We start from the raw sequence: 14,956 nt of genomic DNA, 5'->3' as shown, positions 1-14,956 counted from the left end.
CCATGCATTGCTTGATGCCAAGGATATGTTCTGATAAATGTGTTTGTCGCCAGCTGATGGGGTTGACAAGATGAGCTGGGTTCAAAGGAGCTGGCTGCAACAATAAACGAAGAAAACGGTGAAGAAACCACGCAACACAGGAACACGAGTTTCAAGGGTGGGACTGCTCTGTGACCCCAAGGGTCAACTCCTTGCTATATAGCTCTGGAAGGAGCAAGAGATCGAGCACACCCCAAACCCACCCCCACCCCCCGTTTATTGGGGAAAAGACATTCATAGAATATTCCACCCAAATAAAGCAAGGGATAGGGTTTTGAAAGGTGAAATCTTGCTTGGTGATGTCTTGTCGTCAGCAGATTGATTGACATCTTGGCAAGTTACACCCATCTCAGGTGCTGTGAGGGATCACAGGCAGAGCAAGAGGAGAGGTACACTTGCATTGCACAGCCCAACCAGCACCCAACGCCAGACCAGTCCCCTCATACGCTCAAATGTGCGTAGCTCATGCACACAGCCCAGGGATGGCTCGCAACATGTGTTGTCCTGCAAACATCATAGAGTGCACGTCTGAACTATAGGGTATAGCTGATGGTTCCTAGGTTACAAACTGGTGCAGCATGTTATGAGCTGATACTGAGGGAAACGGCAACATAATGGTATTTGTATCTAAACATAGAAAGGGTATAGTAAAAATACCATATAAAAATCCTGATATGCCGCAGTCTGGCTGGGCACAATTCACGAGCCACTTGTCAAGCAGAAACAAACTTTATTTTTAGAACACACATCCGCACCACAGGAGCTCTTCAGGAATTCCCTCAGAGCCTAACTGCCATCAGCTTCCCACAAGCCTCTCAACCCCCCACTCCTCCTGCTCTTGAGGCCGATTGGCTGGGTTGTGTGGGCGGAGCCAAAAGAGTCCCCCAATGAGCAGCTCCGTGGTCTGAAAGGGCGGGGAAACAGCCCAATGAGCATCACCGCAGAGGAGCCAATCAGCTGGCAACTGGAAGTTTGCTGGGGCCATGGTGAGTCAATCAGCTGGAAGTTTGCTGGGGCCCCTTTGGCTGTGGCTCTCAACACTGATAAATAGTGGTGCTCTTGGGCTGGGGATTGGCTCTGTGGTAGAGTGCTTACCTAGCATGCAGAAGGCCCAGTATTCAATCCTTAGCACCTTAAAAAAAAAAAAAAAGAAAAAAAAAAAGAAAAGAAAGAAAAAGAAAAGGTGCACTTAATGTGAATGGAGCTTGCAGAACTGGATATTGTTTTGGGTGATTCAATAAGTGAAGAGTGAGTGGGAAGGCCTAGGTCATTACTGGGCATGACTGTAGACTTTGTAAATGCTGTACACTTCGGTTGTACTAAATTTATACAGTATAGTTTTCTTTCTTCAGTAATAAATTAAGCTTACCCTACTATAAATCTTTTTCACTTTATAGACTTTTTAGTTTTCAAAATGTTTTGATTGTTTTGTAATAAAATTTAGCTTGGACTACACATTGTAAAGTTGTGCCAATTGTTTTCTTTATATGCTAATTCTAAAAGCCTTTCTCTATTAAAGTTTTTTTCCATTTATTTTATTTTTTACCTTTTTAAGTTTTTGCTGTTAAAAACTAAGACACATTTGCCAAGGATCAGGATCATCCATGTCACTGTCTCCCAAGGGCTATCTCTCAAAGGACCTGCCTGGGGCTGCTTTAAAGGAGTATATGCTAAAGTAATGATAAAAAATATAGTATAGGGGCTGGGGATATAGCTCAGTTGGTAGAGTGCTTGCCTCATATGTACAAGGCCATAGGTTCAATCCTCAGCACCCCCCCAAAAAAAAAAGTATACATAGTAAAGATATGCAAGTCTGTATTGTGATCATTTATTATTATCAAGTATTATGTACTCTATGTAATTATATGTGCAGTAGGTTTGATTATACCAGCATCAGCACACATGCTGAATATGTGTTGTACTATGACACTATGATGATTATGACATCACCAGGTGATAGAAAAATTTTTTGTGTTTTTGGGGATTGAACCCAGGAGTCTCCTGCATACCACGAAAGTACTCAAGCATGCAGTTATATCCCTAACCCCTCATTCCCTTCCTCCCTCCTTCCCACCCTTTTTTTTCTTCCTTCCTTCTTATTTTCCTGTCTTTCTATAGGAATTTTCAGCTCCATTATAATCTAATGGGGCCATGGTTGTATATATGGCTCATCCTTAACTGAAACATTGTTAAACAGAGCATAACTTACATTATATGAATATATGAAAGAGGATCTGTTAGGGAAATTGACTCTACAATTGTAGAACATGAGAAGTCCCACAATAGGCCACCTGTAAACTAGAAAACTAAGAAAGCTGGTACATGGCTCAGTCTAAGTCCAAAGACCTGAAAATGAGGGGCTCCAACTGTAGAACTCTCAGTCTGAGGTCAAAGGCCCGAGAACCTAGAACTTCTGATGTGCAAAGGCAGAAAAAGATGAGTGTCTCAGCTCCAGAAGAGAGGGAGAGCGAATTCAGCTTTCCTCTGCCTTTTGGTTTTATCCAGGACCTGGACAGCATGATGCCTGCTCCCATGGGTGGTGGGTGTCTCTGTCTTACTTAGCCCACTGAGTCAAATGCCAGTCTCTTCCAGAAACATCCTTATGGGCATATCCAGGAATAATGCTTTCCCAGCTATCTGAGATTCCTTAATCCAGTCAAGTTGATACCTAAAATTATATCCATCACATGACCCTTGGCCCATCTGCTATGATTCAGGGAAGGGAGGGCCAAAGTGGCTGCCAGGCCACATCCCTGAAGGTGAATGAGGCAATTCTCAGGGAGCGGGGGGAGCCACACTTACACTCCAGGGTGTTTTCACAGTGTTCAAGAATGAGGAATTGAACGATTAATTTAAAAATCACTCAGGTGATCTGGCAGCACATAAGATGGAGAGTAGTAAATACCAGAGGCCCAGGTTGAATTCCTAAAGCAACAAGAGTAGATAAACCCCGAGGGACAGTAGAGTAAAGCATGGGGGGCAAACACTGTATCAGGGGATCAAGTAATAGAATGTTGGGTGATTTCTGTCGTTGATTTAACCAAGAGAGAGGAAGGATAATCAAATTTAGGGGGTCAGGCAGGGGCCTAAGTAAGGAGTTTGAAAGCTGGGAATAAGGGGGTAAAAATAAGCCAAAAATTAGAAAATTAAATCCGTCCATGTGGGAAGATAGTCGAAATAGTGGAATGGAAGAGGGTCTGGAATTCCCGTCTGAGGCACGGCAGGACGTGTGTGGTCACTGTGGATCTCCCAACCTTGATACTTGTGGCCATTTCAATGAGAAAGAATCAGACAGACAGCCTTCCAGAGAAGGGACATTCCTCTCCCTTTCAGTTCAAGAATTTCCCAGAAGCCTTTGGGACTGCTGGAATCTCTGTTATGAAAATCAGAAATCCTGATGATTTTTGGGCAGCACAACAAAAAAAAAAAAAAAAAAGAAAAGAAAAACTTCATAAAATATGAGTAACACCAGCCAAAAGGTATCACTTTAAAAAATCTGACCACCAGAAAAAGGGAAAGATGTAAGTTATAATTCCAGCTTACATTTTCAGACCTCTGAGGATATTAAACAGAGTCCACTGTGTCATCCTTGAATTCATTGCTTTGAGGACCTGCCAATGACTAAGCTGAGATGATTAAGAGAAGGAAGAGGAAAAGAAAGTAACAGAGTTCAAGGCTGGCCCTCCATGAGGCTTCTAATGTTTCTCAAAATGTGGTCCCAGGAACTCTGGGGGGGGGGGAGAGGAGTGATTCCTCACAAGTGTTTAAGGGGGTCTATAAGATCAAACCTTTAAAAAAAGTTTTTTCATAGTTGTAGATGGTCAGGACCTGTGTGGTCACTGTGGATCTCCCAACCTTGATACCCGTGGCCATTTTAATCATCTTTATTTATTTATTCTTTTATGTGGTGCTGAAGATGGAATCCAGTGCCTCATAGGTGCTAGGTAAGTGCTCTGCCACTGAGCTAAGCCCCAGCCCAAGATCAAACCTTTTTTATAACAATACTAGGACCTAATTTGCCCTCTTCACTGTGTGTGTATTTGCACTGCTGGTGCAAAACCTAGGGTGGAAGTTCAGGATGAATCAAGACAATGCTACCACCCATCCCATTTTTTTTTTAAACTCTCAAGTGTACTTTATTTTTCCACTATGCCATATTTAATAGGCACACGGTGCTTTTACTTGGCATCAATTATGAGATGGTTTTGAAACAATTCAGTATTACATCAGCTGGCATGATTACTGACTTCTCCATTCCTTTAGGATGACTCTGGCAACAGGGCACAGGTTTCTGTTCTATTCCAATTCCTGTTGCTGCCTAAGTTCAGACAGCAATAAGGAAAGTGGCTCCACCAGCTAATACAGAATTACCATATTTGTCATGGAAATCAGGTTTATGAGTCTGGTGGCTCTGCCTTGCTATGGTTTGCTGAATGCTTTGAACTTGGAGAAGGTTTACTTTGTTTTTGGCCAAGGGAAACTTCATGGAGCTAAAAGAGAATGGAAGCAACTGCAGCTGCTGGTTTGGTGCAGATTTGCCCCAGGTACCCTTGAAAAGAGCGCTGACGAACACAATGGCCTTGGCTGAGATCCTTATTGAGATTTGATGCCATCCCATGGTTTTGGTGATCCTTAGATTCTTTCCCATCATGCACTCACAGTGGAGAGAAATGCCAGTTTGACATAAGAGGGTATGTGATGAGTAAGAAAACTTGCTGATGCAACCTTCGAATGTCTGTGTTTTTAATATTCCACCAGACAGAATGGGAAGTGTGCACACAGCAGCGATCTTATCTAACAGAGTCCCTGGTGGGTGGTTTTCTTGGGGAAAAAGCACTAATACAATGGAGTTGTGACCTGAATGAGCTAGAGCTTTCACAAGGCACATCAGTTGTACCTGGAAGAATAAATGACAGACCAACTATCACCATTCAAGCTGGGGTGTCGGACAGACATTTTACTGAACAAAGTGAGCCTGTCACTTTAAAGAAAACAAATGTCAGTGTTTAGTCAGCCTTTTTGCTGCTGTGACTAAAAGATCTGACTAGAACAATTTTAAACTAGAACAATTTTTAAACTAGAACAAGTTTATTTGAGGGTTCATGGTTTCAGTCCATATGCAGCTGGCTCCATTCCTTGGGGCTCAAAGTGAGGAAGAATATCGTGGTGCAAGAGTGTGGCAGAGAGAAGCAGCTCACATGATAATCAGAAAGCAGAGACTCCACTTGCCAGATACAAACTATATACCCAAAGCCACGCTCCTCAGGGACCCACCCCCTCTAGCCACACCCTACCTGCCTTCAGTTAATTCCATCACAGGATTAATCAACTGATTGGATTAAGGCTCTCTATTATTTCACCTCTAAATCGTCTTGCACTATCTCATAAGTGATCTTTAGGGGGACACCTCACATCTAAACCATAACAGACAGTATATGTCACCAGTGACAATACTCATGCTTTCAAGTGAAAATCAGAATTATGGAAAACTTATATCTACCATTTTGAACCTTGCTTTTTCTTCATATTTAAAGATTTTTTTCAAATCAGGTTGGTGGTGATATTAACAAATGTGATTTCTTCAAATATTGTACAACAAAACGTGTCAACATTTGAAAGATCTGCATAACTCATTATCCAAATGAGCAATGGATGATGTCACAAAATCATGCCTGGGTAAAAGATCCATTCTAAGTACAAGATAAAAACCAATAGATTTTTTTCATATAATGAGATAAGAAAAAGTTCGCCAATGTGTTTTCAGATCTCACATTGCAAAAATAACCTTTAAGAACCTATCACTTGTTGCTGGTGCGGTGGTGCACACCTGTGATCCCCGTGACTCAGAGGCTGAGGCAGGAGGATTGCAGGTTTAGATATAGTATCAATGAAGAATATCCACAATTTTCTAAAAATGGCTATTAAAATACTCCCCCTTTTCACTACAGAAGTGTAAAGGGCTTATGGTTGAAACTAACAGGGTTTTAAAAAATATATTTCTTTAGTTGTAGATGGACACAATACCTTTATTTTATTTGTATGTGATGCTGAGGATCAAACACAGAGCCTTACACATGCGGGGCAGGTACTCAACCACTGAACTACAACCTCAGTCCCTAAAAGGGTTTTATTTCTTGTTGATGTACTGGGTCAGAGCAAGACCTGATCACCCCTAACTGATGAGACACTATAGCTTCTTCCATGTACTGTGGCCCTACCATCCTCTAGAATCTGTCAATCTTCTGCTTTCAGTTATCGGGAAGGGAAAGAGCATGGGCATGGGACATTGCAAGAAAAAGCATGGAAGTTGGGTAGATTTCACAGATCAGAGCTGGAAGTGGTACCCATCCATTCCCATCCATTCCTCCTTCTGTTGGCTAGAACTCCCTGATACCGCCATTCTAAATTCTAAAGAAGTGGGAAAATATAGTCTGTGTAACCAGAACAGAGAATAAATTGACTACTAGATCCTGATATATGACATTCAAGGTTCCTGTTACCAATTTATTTTTAAAAGTATTCCAGCCAGGTACAATAGCACATGCCTATAATCTCAGTGACTTGAGAGGCTGAAGCAGGAGGATCACAAGTCTGAGGCCAGCCTTAGCAATCTACCAAGACCCTTAGCAATTTGGTGAGAACCTGAGTCAAAAAAAAAAAAAAAAAAAGGACGGAAATGTAGCTCAGTGGTAAAGCACCTCTGGGTTCATTGCTCAGTACTAAACACACACACACACACACACACACACACACACACACACATACACACTCACTCACTCACATTTATATTTATAGACTATAGGAAGTTACAAAAATAGCGTGAAAAGTTTTATGCGTCCTGAACAGTTTCTCCCAAAAAGAGACTTTTTTTTTTTTTTTTTTAAATCAAACCCAGGGCCTTGTACATTATCAGGTGCTCTACCATTTAATCACACTCCCAACCAACAAAAGACTCATCTCATATAGCTGTAGTACAATAATAAACCAGGAAATTGATAATGGTTGACTATACACTTTGTGTAGTTTTCATCATTTTAAATCCTGCAATCATTTGTGTTACCTTAGTTTTTTAAAAAAACTGTTCTAATTAGGTATTGTAATACTTTTTTCACTGCTTAAGATTGAACTCAGGGACTACAGATTATAAAGGAATGAAAGTACCAAATAGGATATATCTTTACTCCTCTCACGTGAAAGGGATTCACGTCTTGTTAACATTGAAACTTGAGCAGTCAGCCGCTATAGAAAGGACTCATGGGAATTAGAGACCAATTTATTTGGGTTTAAATCTAACTTGTACCACTTCCCAGCTAGATGATTTAGGGCAGGCCACTTGCCCTCCCTGACTCCCCTCTACTACCATCAGCTGAATAATAAATAGTCTTCAGCTCTAAGAACAAAATGAGTTCACACAGATGAAGAATTTAGCACAAAGCCAGGCGTGAGGAGCACACCTGTCATCCCAGCAGCTTGGGAGGCTGAGGCAGGAGGATCGTAAATATAAGGCCAGCTTGGGCAGTTAAGCAAGGTCTCCAAATAAAAAAATAAAAAGAGCTGGGGCATAACTTAATGGTAGAGTGCTTGTTTAAAATATGCAAGGCCTTGGTTTCAATATCCAGTACCATTAAAAAAAAAAAGAAAGGAATTAGTACAATGTCAGACACAATTGTACTTAAAATCATAATCAGGAACATTAAAGAATTAGAAGGGTTGCCAGGGGCTGAGGATGTAGCTCAGGGGCAGAGTACTTGCTTAGAGTGTGAGAGCCCTGGGTTCAATCCTCTATACTGTCATAAATAAATAAAGCAAAAGGTAGAAGTGTTGCCAGGGCTTCTCCTAGGTTATCTGGGAACTCAGTGCTGGAACTTGGATTCTAAAACCCAGATTCAATAAAACAGTGCACCCAGTGAAGAGGTGAGTGTAAGTCCCAGCCTCTTGGGCATGAGGATGCCCTTCTAATGTCAAAATTTCCAAAAGACCCTCCTCCTTGCTCATGGCCTAACACAGACAGGACCTATGACCATCATGCCAATCTAACAGATTCTGGCAAGGGGCGAAGGGGGATAAGAAAAATAAAGACTCACAGACTCAGATTTTGAAGATAACAGCTGGGGTCAGGTGGGGCACTGCTCTCTGATGGAGAAGCAGGTCTAAGGAATTATGCATTCAGTCTTTATATATGTCTCATTATTAAAGACTATGCAAGTATTATTCTTTGTACTCATGAATGTTAACGAGATAGCAGCATTATGCAGCTTATTCCCCAGTTACATTCATTCTACAGTTGCAACGTGCAGTGTTTGGAGCTTTCTGTTTCTCTCAAGAAAGTCCATTGTTTAAAGTCACTGTTCTACAGGCCGATTCAGGAGCAGGGAGCTGGTGAAACACTGTGGTTGTCTAGCATGAGAGTTCCTCTATTCTCTGGAGCTGTGTGCCCGAGATCAGGGTCGAGGCTGATAAGACTCTAACACAGAGCCTCCTTATGGAGGGCATTATCATAGCAGCTAGGCATCCTGCACCTTTGCACAGAAATTTTCCCAGGCACTAAGCATGCCACAGCCATAAGGTCATCAGAGACCCCAATTTCAGACACTGCTCTCCCATTCTTTGTTACCACTCTCCATAGTTGTTCAGATCTCTGATTACACAGAATTCTGAAATCAAAGACTGAAAGGAGTCTTAAATAGCATTGGCTGGACACATCCCCAAATAGAGGCTAACACATCACAAGACCTTCTCAAATAACATGGAGGAGATGGATTTCCTCCTATATTTGAGGACTAGTCTCCATCATGAAAGTAGCATGGGGTCTTTATTTACTAGAACCTTCTGACCACCAGCTGACCTCCAATGCCCAGACAACTTAGAGCTGAGGGAATAGGGGTCCAGAAAGGTGAAGGCTATTGCCCAAATTGCACAGCTAACTAGACGACAAGATCAACCAAACCCAGCCCCCTACCTGCCTGTTCTGAACCCTTCCTCTCACACCATGATCCCTGTATCCTGAAGTTCTTTGTACTTTCTCTTCTTGCCTTCCCCCATTTTTTTGAGCCTCGCTCTCAGGAGTGGGTCTTACAGCTCCTTGGGTCTGAACTTCCTTGATTTGAGTACATCGTTCTCATCCCAACATTCATGCATTCTTTTTTGCAGGCCTCTATCCACCCATCACCCATTGACTGGTCTTTGGTACCCAGTACCACTCTGGGCACTGGGTGTAGAGCTGACTGTCAGAAGGTCCTAGTGAATGAAGGTTATGTGTCATCTCCATTATCGAGACTGGTCCCCAAATGTAGAAGGAAAGCCGTCCCTTGAGACCACCTAGGGACTTATAAGCACCCTCATTTCAGGGTTCTGAAGTCCTATAGGCTTCAGAGAGACTTTAGATCAGCCAGGTGGCATGTTTACACTGCCTGGTCTGCATTTTGGATCTGGTTTAATAAGGATTCTTTCTCCAACTAGCCATTTTGACATTCTCCTTTTCCCCCCTAGTGCACAGTTAAGGAAACTCAGTGAAAGGCTCGTGTTTGATTAATCAAGGAGAAAACAGCCATTCACAGGACTAAGAGAGTGAGCCATCCCAGGTACGTGGATTTTCTTAACCACATATTCATCTCCTGCCTTTAGAATAGCTGAAGTCTGATGGGATGTCAAGACATATTCAAGACAAAACCATATAAAATCAGAGCACTCACGACATTCTTTCCAGGCAAATATTAAATCAAGCACTGGTTTCTTATTTCTAAGATAACACATGTTCTCTTTTCATGTAATTTCAGTTGTTAAAGAGACTGATGAAACTGATGGCTGTTTGGCTGAAAATATTTTTGTTGGGTGATGTCCCTACCCTGTCCTTGTACCCAAGACCTTTATTCAAGAAATATTTATTAAATGATATTATAGGGGTATATGGGGTTTTCAAGATGTGGGCCACGGTATTATTGCTGGGTCATGAACTCTATATATTTGAGATTTAAGCAGTGTTTGTTTTGTTTTGTTGTTTCTGCAAGCAGCATTTTAAACAATGCAATAGATCCAAATAAAATAGAATAGAAAACATCAGTGTAAATTACCTGTGTGGTAAGGATCAATACAGTTGAATGAAACTCTTGATTTAATATGTATACATATGGGCATATGAGCATTGTGTTGTGCTATAAAATTGATTTTTTATTAAGGGTCATCTTAAAAAATATTTGGAACACACTGAAGTACCAGTTAAGAGAAGAGGCTCCGGAGTTACACAGAACAGAGTCAAATCCTGCCTCTACCACAATCTAGATGAAGGATTTCTGGGATGGTCTGAAGTTCTCTGTGAATTGGGGAGGGTGATAGAACTGACCTGTGGCCAATTCGCCCATTAGGCCCAGGAGACACACGGGCACAACACCAGGGTCCATGATATTTTTGGGAGGCTAGTATAATGCTTTGACTCCTTCAAAACCAGAAGAGAAAAAATATAAAACTTTAGCCCTGAAGATGTTTTGATTTTTTTTTCTCACATCATTGAAAAAAATGAATTTTATAGGGCCTGTGAAAAAACATGATGATGGATGGGCCTCAGATTAGGGAGGCCTGGGGTTGTGGTTTAGGCAGCTGGACTCCATCCTGAGGGGGTACTGGGAGCCTGTGAAGGTTTGAAGCAGGGCAGGGGAGCATAGGGAAAGCTCATTTCTCCGTGTTGGATATGCACTTTCTGGGCTCCTGGTGATATGATTTGGGTTTTTGAAGCCACAGGATAAATGGGTGCATATTCTTGCAAGTAAAGCATCAAGGGATAAAAAGTTAAGAACTATATCCAAGAAGCCACTTAAAGTTTACTTTTATACTAAATCAAGCACCCCTACAACATAAACGAAGATACAAGATTTGCAGAAATCATTTGCAGGATAATGATTATGAGTTTGTGGTAGTCCCCATTGGGCTATGATCCCAGTCTGTCTATACAAGTGAATTTTCTCTATAATCAAGGGGTTATTGGTAGAAAGTTGAAAGCCCTGGAAAAAATAAAACTATGCCACCAGGAAAATATCTTAATCCTCCTACCCCATATATTCCTTACCAGACTGTAGAGTCTGAGACTCCTTTGAGCTGAAAATCTTCCTTAACCGGAAAGCATCCCCCTGAGTAGAAGTATCAGAGAATACAATTCATTTGCAACTTGGAAATTTATCGAAACATACTGATCTGGATTGTTCTATTGCTAACTTGGATAACTGCGAATTTGATTTCCAGAATTCAATTTCCTGATTTCTGGTTAGAGTTGGCCAAAGTGTAACTTGCTTGCAGGGAATTGCAAAAATGGAGGAGAAGTGACAACCATTAGTCTCAGGGGCTCATCACATGGCTAGACGCAGAGAGATGCAGAGGTGGCCAGCAGCTACCAGCTTGTCCTTGCCCTTCTGCACTCTGTGACCTGCTTTTCTAAGACCCATTACCAGATGGATGGCTGTAGGCCCATAACCAATGCTGCCAACAGCTTCTTACAGATTTCTCTACCCCTTGACTTTGACAGTGGGATGTACTTCTCAGGTTAACAGGTTATTGACTCTCATCTTGCTGCTCCTCTGACCCTCCTTTTTCATCATTGTGTGAGGCATAACTCCCCTGCTCTTTGCAGGTCTGCCTTTCTGAGCCTGGATTGATAGAAATAATTTCCTTTTTGATGCTGTACTCAGCCCCGAGGAAGGAGAGGTTTTGAAAGAAAATAAAAAGAGGAGTTAATTTTTTTTTTTTTTATGTTACCAGGAATTGAACTCAGGAACACTTACCCACTGAGCCACACTCCCAGCCCTTTTTTGTATTTTATTTAGAAACAGAGTCTCACTGAGTTGTTTAGGGCCTTACTTTTGCTGAGGCTGGCTTTGACCTAATAATCCTCCTGCCTTAGCCTCCTGAGCCGCTGGGATTCCAGGTGTGTGCCACTGCATCCAGCCAAGAGGAGTTAGTTTTAAAACAAACATGGTGGTGGTGTTTGAGAAGGTGAGCCTCCCTGGAAGGTGGTAAGCCCAGTGAGCAGTAAGGACCAGCAGGAATTGGAAGAATCCAAAGCATGGGAAGTGAGAGTGTTATCAAAGGCAAAATGCTCTGGCTTTCTGTTTTTACCAGGGCCTTCTCTGAGCACAGTCTCCTCCTCATTCTCTTCCGACTTGTCAAGGTGGTTTGTAAAATGATGGCTTGTAACAGGCAATGCTTTTGTCCCCAGGAGAGAAACAGGATCAGAGACAAAGTAGAAACACAGAAGCAGCATAAAGGGGAACAGTGAATAAGAAGAATATTGCAGGATGGATTCAGGAGTCCAGACAGGACTTCTAAAAATTCTTTTTGTAGCATCGACTTTATCAAACTACCTCTTGCTTTAACATTTTCCCCTTCGGGAGTATAGAAGAAACAGGGATCAGTAAATCTCTACTTATTTTTTAAAATATTTTTTATTAGTTGTTGATGGACCTTTATTTTATTTACTTACTTATGTGTGGTGTGAGATTCAAACCCAGTGCCTCACAACTTGATAGGCAAGCGCTCTACCACTGAGCCACCACCCCAACCTCTCTACTTATTTTTTTGTTAATATGGTTACTGAGAATATTGCCTATTCCACTGCTCATGATCCCATACGTAATGATCCATGTAAAAATTTGTTCTTTCAGAATTCAAAGATTAGAAGAAAATGTGAGTCTTCTATTATACTTTGGGGCTTAACTCCTTTAAAAACAAAAGGAAACACCCTTCCTGCTTTATTTCTCCCTTTGCCCTGGCAGTCAGGAAACCTAGAAATACGTTTTCTGCTAAGATACAGGAAATTTTCTTTACTCCAGGTTGATATTTTCATTCTGTACTTGATCCCTTTGACAGTTTCTTACACCTTTTGAAAGCAGTTCTTTATGGCTACCTAAGGCAACTTTTTTTTTTTTTTTTTTTTTTTTAATTAGCTAATGCTCTTGACTCCTGCCTTCTCTTTTTGGCTTTGGAGATACCCTAGAGGGAAAAGATCTCCACCCCCTCCCCCCCCTCGCCCCCAAACTTGTCACCACTCTTTTCCATTCCACCCAAGAAACCAGCATGATTTTTGACCGAGAGGGAAGACCCATGAGAAGGTGGAGGTCATGTTTCCAGTTAGAACACAAGAAATTATGCTTGCATGTGGACATAGATACGGTTGGGAACTGAGGGTGCACCTAACAGGCACAAGGTGGAACACATTCTGAGCACCGCCACAAAGGAGAAATGAAAACAAAACAGAAAAGGTTGGTTTTGATAAGAAATAAAGCTAAGAACTGGAACCCATTCAGAATCATTCATTTGCTGGAGTTGTTAGAAAAACCTTCGTAGTTTGCTTCTAAACAATCCATAAAGAGTTTTCAAAGTCACATGATGAATCTTCTTATGGGTTACCATGGAGACGATAGGCTAGTTCTATTGGGTCCCTCAGCTTTTATTTTTAGGTAATAGTTCAGCTACTAAAAAAAAATTGTTTTTCCATAGAATCATGTATGGGCAATTTTTTTTCCAATTAAAAAATGTGGTCTATTATTTGTAATTACAATTAAATATATAAAGAAAAAATTATTCTGATAACAAACTGAGTTCACATGTGTGAGGTTGAAGCCTGCTGATTTAAACATAACAATTCTATCCCTAGGCTACAGAAAAGTGGATCAAAATCAACATGTAGAGTTTAATCTGAAGCCCTCAAGGGAATTCAACCTGGTTCCAGATAATGTGAAAACAATGTCAAGGAAAATTTACTTCCACTTTATTAGATGATGAAAGACCTGGGTAGCACAGTCCAGTTTTAATTATCAGTAAAAGGGCAGGAAATGATGTAGCTACATTGTAAACATTCACAGCAGTCCCAAACATAACACACACATGTACACACACAGAAGCACACATGTACAATATAAGCGCCATGAAAAAAGACATTCTCTTCTGGGATGTCAACAAAGCCATTTTTTTTTGTAGTAGTAGTAGTTACTGAAGTGTGTGTTGAATAAATAATGGAAATGCAAAAGCAAGCCGAGTGTGGTGGTGCACCCCTGTAGTCCAGCACCTTGGGAGGATGAGGCTGGAAGATTGCGAGTTCAAAGCCAGTCTCAGCACAAGCGAGGCACTAAGGAACTCAGTGAGACCCTGTCGCTAAATAAAATATAAAACAGGGCTGTGGATGTGGCTCAGTGGTTGAGTGCCCATGAGTTTAATTCCTGGTACCTGCTTTAAAAAGCAAAAGACACAGGAAGACACCAGTGAAAATGCAATTACCGTTCTCATGCAGAGGCATATGCTCCGTAAGTGTTTACCCTGTAGGAACACATGGAATATTTATATAATAAGATCCATGAGATGATAAGCTAAGAGAACAGAATGGATTAAAGAGGACATTGCAGAGATAAAGAAAAATGAACATTATTAGTTTTGTAAGTAGATAAACACTAAATTAGAAGCTGGATGTGGCTGAAAGTCAAATTTTGGTGGAGAGTCTTGAGATCGTCACAGTTAACACAGAGAAAAAAGGGAGAAAATTTTTTAAAAAATAGAAAGGTGATAGATATAGAAGAGAGTGAAGACAGTTCTTTGATAGCCTTGAAGTAGAGACTCTAATAAATGAAACAAAAATATTGAAGATATAATACTTGAAAGCTGTCCTGAAATAGAAGAAGAATAAAATTTTCAGGCAGAAGTGGCATATCATATATGGGAAAAAATGATTAAGAATGATGACAAAGTATGTTTACATGATCATTTTTTACATTCTTCTTGTAAACACATTGGGTCTCACTATGTTGCCCAGGCTAGCCTCAAGTTCTTGGGCTCCAGTGATCCTTCTGCTATAGCCTCCCAAGTAACTGGGACTATATACATGTGCCATCATACCTGGCTACATTTTGATTTATTCAAGAATTTGAAAAATGAAGAGAAT

The 14,956-nt window shown here is 41.1% G+C and overlaps 1 pseudogene; it reads right to left on the bottom strand.

Annotated features, from left to right (window-relative positions):
* Window positions 1-4,278: 4,278 nt before the first annotated feature.
* LOC113179353 (cytochrome c oxidase subunit 7B, mitochondrial pseudogene) lies at window positions 4,279-4,687 on the bottom strand (annotated as a pseudogene).
* Window positions 4,688-14,956: the final 10,269 nt, after the last annotated feature.

Source organism: Urocitellus parryii, chromosome 2, assembly GCF_045843805.1.
Source record: "Urocitellus parryii isolate mUroPar1 chromosome 2, mUroPar1.hap1, whole genome shotgun sequence".
Taxonomy (NCBI): Eukaryota; Metazoa; Chordata; class Mammalia; order Rodentia; family Sciuridae; genus Urocitellus; species Urocitellus parryii.
The sequence above is the reverse complement of the archived record's forward strand: the minus strand, read 5'-3'. Positions and strand labels throughout refer to the sequence as shown.